Here is a 6,879-nt window from a genome sequence, read left to right as displayed (position 1 = left end):
AGTGAGTGCAGAGTGAGAGTGAGTGCAGAGTGAGTGCAGAATAAGTGCAGAGTGAGAGTGAATGCAGAATAAGAGAGAGTGCAGAGTGAGTGCAGAGTGCAAAGTGAGTGCAGAATGACTGCAGAGTGAGAGTGAGTGAGTGCAGAGTGTGGGTGAGAGCAGAGTGCGTGCAGAATGAGTGCAGAGTGAGAGTGAGTGCAGAGTGAGTGCCGAAAGCTGAGTGCAGAGTGAGTGCAGAGGCAGAGTTAGTGCAGAGTGAGTGCAGGTGCACAGTGAGTGAGTACAGAGTGAGTGCAGGTGCAGAGTGCAGAGAGAGTGAATGCAGAAAGAGTGCAGAGTACAGTGTGAGTGCAGAGTGAGTGCAGGTGCAGAGTCAGTGCACAGTGAGTGCAGGTGCAGAGTGAGTGCACAGTGAGTGTGAGTGCAGAATGAGTACAGAGTGAGTACAGAATGAGTGTGAGTGCAGAGTGGGTGTAGAGTGAGTGCAGGTGCAGAGTGAGTGCAGGTGCAGAGTGAGTGTGAGTGCAAAATGACTGCAGAGTGACTGCAGCGTAAGTGTGACTGCAGAGTGACTGCAGAGTGAGTGTGACTGGAGAGTGAGTGCAGAGTGAGTGCAGGTGCCGAGTGAGTGCAGAGTGAGTACAAGTGCAATATGACTGCAGAGTGAGTGTGACTGCAGAGTCCACCAAAGCCCCTAATCAAGAAAGCTGGGGCCGATCCCAAAGTATTAAAAAACTATCGGCCCATCTCCCAGCTTCCATTTCTATCCAAGGTGCTTGAGCAGCATGTTTTGAAGTCCCTGGCTGCGTTCCTGGAGTCTAACCATCTGCTCCATGAGATGCAGGCAGGGTTCCGTGCCTACCGTAGCACCGAGTTAGTCATGCTCTCGGTGCTGGACGACCTTAGAGGGTTGGCTGACCGAAAGAAACCAAGCGCCCTGATACTTTTAGACCTATCAGCGGCGTTTGATACCGTCAGCCATACCATACTCCTGGATAGGTTGGCCGGGTTTGGGTTTCGGGGCTCTGCTTACCTCTGGCTGGAATCCTTCCTGTCCGGGCGAACCCAGAGGATTCAGCTGGGAGAGGAGGTATCAGGAGCAGGAGACCTGACATGTGGGGTACCCCAAGGCTCCGCCTTGTCCCCCTTATTGTTCAACTTATACCTGCAACCACTAATAAGCACCTTGGCTGAGATGGGCTGTCGGGTGTTCAACTATGCAGACGACACCCAGTTGTTGCTGAGCATAGATGACACCGTACGGGCCCAGTCGCTGGCACAGGAGATTCTCAGGTACACAGTCAACTGGATGTCCAGGAATCTCCTGAAGATTAACCCCGAGAAAACGGAGGTGTTAATTGTGTCATCCACCTGCTCCCCCTGGTGTGACCTCTACTGGCCCCAGGAATTAGGGCCCACCCCTAAGGCAGCAATCGTGGTCAAAAGTCTTGGCATTAGAATAGACGGCGCCCTCTCAATGACCAATCAAATCTCTGCGGTAGTGGGTACCTGTAACGGCATCATAAGACAACTGCGCAAACTTGTTCCACTTCTTTCCCAGTCCACGATCCGCACGATAGTTTCTGCCACCATACTGTCGAGGCTGGACTACGGAAATGCGCTCTACCTGGGCTTACCTAAAGCCTTAACAAACAGACTGCAGGTAGTCTTAAATGATGCGGCAAGATTAATCTTCAGACTTCCAAGGAGATCACATGCATCCCCGCTGTTGCTGAGTCTTCACTGGCTACCAGTGACGCAAAGGTCGGATTTTAAGAGCCTCTGCATAGCCCACAAGGCCATCTACGGGCAAGCCCCTTCCTATATCAAGGAAAGACTAGTCATATACAGGCCCGAAAGAAGCCTAAGGTCCTCCGAGGCTCAGTTGCTTGTATGCCCTCGGTTCAGGCTAGCAACAAAAGGAGGGAGATCCTTTTCGGTCCTACTGCCTAAAATGTGGAATGAGCTACCGGAAGCTCTTCGCAAGGAAGGAAACCTGTTTCGCTTTAGGAAAGCCCTAAAGACAACTCTATTTAGAACAGCGCTGAGCTCAGTATAGACCTAGCTCGCCTCCTGTTGCTGCCCGAGCTGTGATATCATTGCGGTCAAAAGCGCCCTGAGACCTGTCGGTGACTTGGCGCTATATAAACCGACATAAACATAAACATAAACAGAGTGACTGCAGCGTGAGTGTGACTGCAGAGTGACTGCAGAGTGAGTGTAACTGGAGAGTGACTGCAGAGTGAGTGTGACTGCAGAGTGAGTGTGACTGCAGAGTAACAGTGACTGCAGAGTGACAGTGACTGCAGTGTGTGAGTGTGCAGGGTAAACAGTGTGTAAGTGTGCAGGGTGCAGAGTGTGTGAACGTGCAGGGTAAACAGTGTGTGAGTGTGCAGGGTGAACAGTGTGTAAGTGTGCAGGGTGCACAGTGTGTGAGTGTGCAGAATAAACAGTGTGTGACTATGCAGGGTGAACAGTGTGAGTGTGCAGGGTGAGCAGTGTGTGAGTGTGTAGGGGCAGTGTGTGAGTGTGCAGGAAACGAACACTCAAACTAAGTCCACCACACACATACATAACACCACATACATAAGACCACACACACACACCATACACACACCACACACACATACACCACACACACATACACCACACACACCACTCTCTCACCACCACACACTCGTCACCACTCACCCCCACAGACTCACCACCACACACTCACCTCTGCGCACACAACCACACACACAACCACACACCACCAGCCGTCAGTGCACGCTTTCACCAGGCACAAACACCACCAGACATCAATGCACGCTTTCACCAAGCACAAACACCACCAGGCGTCAGTGCAGGTTTCCACAGTGCAAACTTTCACCAGTCACACACAACACCAGCCGTCAGTGCACGCTTTTACAAGGCACACTCACCAGCAGCCGTCAGTGCACGCTTTCATCAAACACACACACCACTAGCCATCTGTGCATGCTTTTCCAAGGCACACACAACACCACCCGTCAGTGCACGCTTCCACCAGGCACACACACCTCTAGCCGGCAGTGCACGCTTTTACCAAGCACACACACCACCAGCCATCAGTGCACAATTTCTACAGGCACATACACCACCAGCCATCAGTGCACACATCAATTGTTAACGCATCCACAATTAACTATTGTAGCAATCGCAGTATGGTGCACTTTACTTTTAAACATATTACGGCCAGCCTTTTTCCGAAAGAAAAAAACCTATGACAGAGCGTTCTCAGAAGCTGCCCCCAGAATCTGGAACTCACTCCCTCCTAACATTAGGAAGATACAGAATTTGGCAACATTCAAACGGGAAGTGAAGAGCCTTCTGATGAATAAATACATTACTTAGAGTAGAATTTTGATCACGGCCTTATCTATTACTACCCTAATACAGAACAGTTATGACATCAGAAAGGGAAGCACAGTCAGTAATATAAGGAACGCTAATTCTAGGATGTAAGACCGACCTAAAGTATATCACTAAACAATATCTTGACCGAACCTATAACTACATCCTACATGAACTTATAACGACCTACCTCATCTATGTATATATATATTGCTTATGATAGAAGTTTAGCCGCAACTATTAACGCTAACTACACATGTGTTTTTGAATATATATCATCTACCTCATATATGTTGTTCGTATAACTGTTAATATATTTGTTAATCCTTTACTTCTTCTATGTTAAGCGCTCTGATACCCAAGGGTCTTGTTCGCGCTATACAAAACTTTATAACAAATAATAAATAAATTCATCTAAAGCACAGCATGCCACCATTGCTACAATTCCAATCCAACCCACATAATTCCACTACACACCACATGCACACACTCCATAACACATGGCGAAAAGACATTGCCATTTACAATTCCATTAGCTCAAACTCAAATAAATCCCAGACCTATTGCATTTCTAATGCTTGTTATATGTATGTACATATATATAATTTTTTTTCACTGAAACAACACAATTAAAAACTGAGTTATAGTTCTGGCTGAAACGTGGGAAACCACTGCACCGCCGATGGTGTTATTCTCTTGGTAATGCTTTTTTTATTTCTTTATGTCTAGCAAAATGGTGTTTTGAGCATTTGGGCAACAGGAGTCATGGCATAAGTTATGTGCAGTGATAACCATAAACGGTGAACTCTAGTGGTTTTCCTCATTTTAACCAGAACCACAATTCAATTTTATACTGTGCTTTTTAAGTGGACTCACAATTTTTGGGACTTAATTTCCAACCTCAGCTGAGTACAGCCATTGGTTTTGCGCAATGGGGATTGGTTGCAGGTCGCAGGGCCAGACCATTGTCCCTCCCAACTCACTGATAGCAGCCAGCCACCCCCGCACACACCCGATAAGGTGTCAAAACTTGTGGGGAAGCTGTCCCTGGATTTGTGGTACCCAGGCATGAAGCTTGCCCTGGATCAGCAGTATGCGTGCCTCCCCAACACTTAAAATTAATTCTGCGGTCCATTGTACCTGTTGGGGTCACTTTTTCCATTCCAGGACATTGCTTTTACATAGATGTGCATTCTGGGAGTTGTAGTTTTGATTCATTTTAATTGAGCCAATTGGATCAATGCACCCGATAACAATAATGTGTAAAGCAAAAGATTGGAGAAATTGTGTCCGATGTTCCGATCAAATGAAACCATGTGATCACCTAATGTGCACTGCATACATAACATGTAATATTCTCAATGCGAGTATAATAGCGGCAAGACGACGTTATATAATTCCAATCCAATTAAAGTATAATGCATTCTTGGCCCAAGATCTAATTACATTGTGTAACTCTCCTGTTAATGAATTTGTTTGCCATAACTTGTTTAAGTTTTTAAAAAGCTTTCTGAAGCTGTTCTAAGTTAAAACGCACAATCAGAAGATTTTATCTCGTCTTATCTTTATTGAATGTTGTATGGGTAGGGGATAGAATATTGCTACTGTACCATCTTATAGCGTGTTTTAAAAGCAAAATGTTTTCATCTTAATCATTTTAAGATTATTAACAATAATTTGAATTCTGTATTTATTGATCTCAGTTGAGGTCTGGATCAAATCAAAAATGTACTGATTTACTGATATATGGGTCGAGTTCCTGCAATATAAAACTGAAAAATAAAAATTGACGTTATGAAATTGACGTTATGACATAAAAAACATTGTCCCAGGTTTTCCCATAGTATTAGCATTGCTCCATGTAGAGGCCCTGCTGGCTGACGCTCAGCTCGACGCCTTTTCTTTTGACACCTGCAGCTTTCCCTTTCATCTGTACATCAGTGTCACGCAGGGGCCGTGCACAGCGCACACGCGCCAGCAGCAGCAGCAGCAGGCGGCTGCGGGTTGTCGCTGCTGCTTCGAACTTGCAGTCCCTGCTTTGGGAAGGAAAGCCCCCTCCCCTCGCCGCCTCTGCCGTGTCTGCAGCGGCAGGCCCCTCCCTCCAGAGGTTGGACCCGTCCATCAGCGTCTGACAGCCTGCGATCCTCGGGGCAGCGGCGCTCACTCACCGGAGGGAGGGAGGGAGGCCGCTCTCAAAGGTCGGCTCCCGCACCTGGCCACAGCCCGGCTACCAGCTGGGAGGCGGATTCCCAAAGGTAAGCGGGCCCGGGGCTTGCCGGCATGTACCACCGGCTCGACAGTGGAGGGGCATCCGATTATCCCCCTTATTGGACCCAAGGAAAAGACGTCGCGCTCCCCCGCCTCCCTCTCAAACTTCACGTCGGGTGTCAGCGCTGTCTTGTTATAGGTAACCCCCAAAAACACTAGCACCCCATCCCCAGGCTGCAGTTAGACAGGGAGGGATGTGACCTGGTGCTTAATGAACCGCACCAGCAGGCACCGGCTACCCGCAGCACCGGAGGGGAATAAATCTCAGCCCCGCAAGAACTAAAATTGCACCAGATCTTTTTGCCAAATGATCGTAAAATGTCGAATAAGAAGAAAATGTGTTTTGGTTGGGAAAGAAACTGGATGATTTTTTTGAGGGGGTGTATGGGGGAACGGGGGTGCTGATCGTTTAATCATCTGCATTTAGAACGGGACTGCCAGCCATTGCCAAGCTGGAACGAGGACCTGTCACGCTAAGTGGTGGCAGCGAATTACTGGCCCCGAAATAATCTCTGTTGTGATTACAGTGGCACGTGCGGCCCGGGTACCAGGAAGGGCAGCGATAGGCTTGTAAACAGCTCGCTTATTTGCATTTTTTATTCCCTGAAATGTGCACACCTAACATGAGTGAAAAACAAAGCAGCCGCCGGGGGACGGAGAAATGGAGCTGCCCCCCGTCCTATAAATAAAAGGTAATTTCCCGGTTATACTGATTTTTACCGAGGTATATTTAAAGAAAAACATCCGCTTTTTCCTCGGTATTTTTTTTTTTTACATTTGAGCGGGGGTCGGGAATAAGCCTTCTTGCGAGTTATTCTCAGGCTGTACATCATGGCTTGGCAGTTCGGGCTGGACTGTTCCCATGAGGCACAGGGTCAAGACTGATTTGCATATGGCCATGTCTGAACTGGGGTGGCTTGGTGAGCAAAATAACGACGGATTAAACCCAGATCTGTGACTGGGGGTGAATGTTTTGCCATTGTGCAACATTCCGTCCATCAGCTTGTGGGTTTTGTAAATCATGACTGACAGGCCAATGGTTCTGCAGACTGACAGGTGGAGTTTAAAGACGTGACTATATGGAGCTTTGAACAGATGCAGGTGTGCATATGTTTAAAGCATGACGCTAATGTTGTCATGTGAGAGTATTCCATAGGAGGAAGGTATCATAGATGCATAGCTATCAAGTTTCCCAGGTTCATGCGCGGTGTGATGCCCCAGTCCAGTTTTTTTCTT

General features: G+C 47.7%; 1 protein-coding gene across 2 annotated transcripts in view; it reads left to right on the top strand.

Moving 5' to 3' along the window:
- Positions 1 to 5,260: 5,260 nt before the first annotated feature.
- The window catches only part of GDPD4 (glycerophosphodiester phosphodiesterase domain containing 4), a 356,500-nt gene continuing 354,881 nt past the window's right edge, over positions 5,261 to 6,879 (top strand). The window contains exon 1 of one of the 2 annotated variants that reach the window (XM_086933889.1): positions 5,261 to 5,630. The gene's annotated coding sequence lies outside the window, so the exon portion shown is untranslated. Of the gene's footprint in view, positions 5,631 to 6,244; positions 6,336 to 6,879 lie in introns of those variants that run through there. The other variant, XM_086933891.1, reaches the window with a different exon arrangement.

The sequence above is a fragment of the Lissotriton vulgaris genome, chromosome 8 (assembly GCF_964263255.1).
Source record: "Lissotriton vulgaris chromosome 8, aLisVul1.2, whole genome shotgun sequence".
Lineage (NCBI taxonomy): Eukaryota > Metazoa > Chordata > Amphibia > Caudata > Salamandridae > Lissotriton > Lissotriton vulgaris.
The sequence above is the reverse complement of the archived record's forward strand: the minus strand, read 5'-3'. Positions and strand labels throughout refer to the sequence as shown.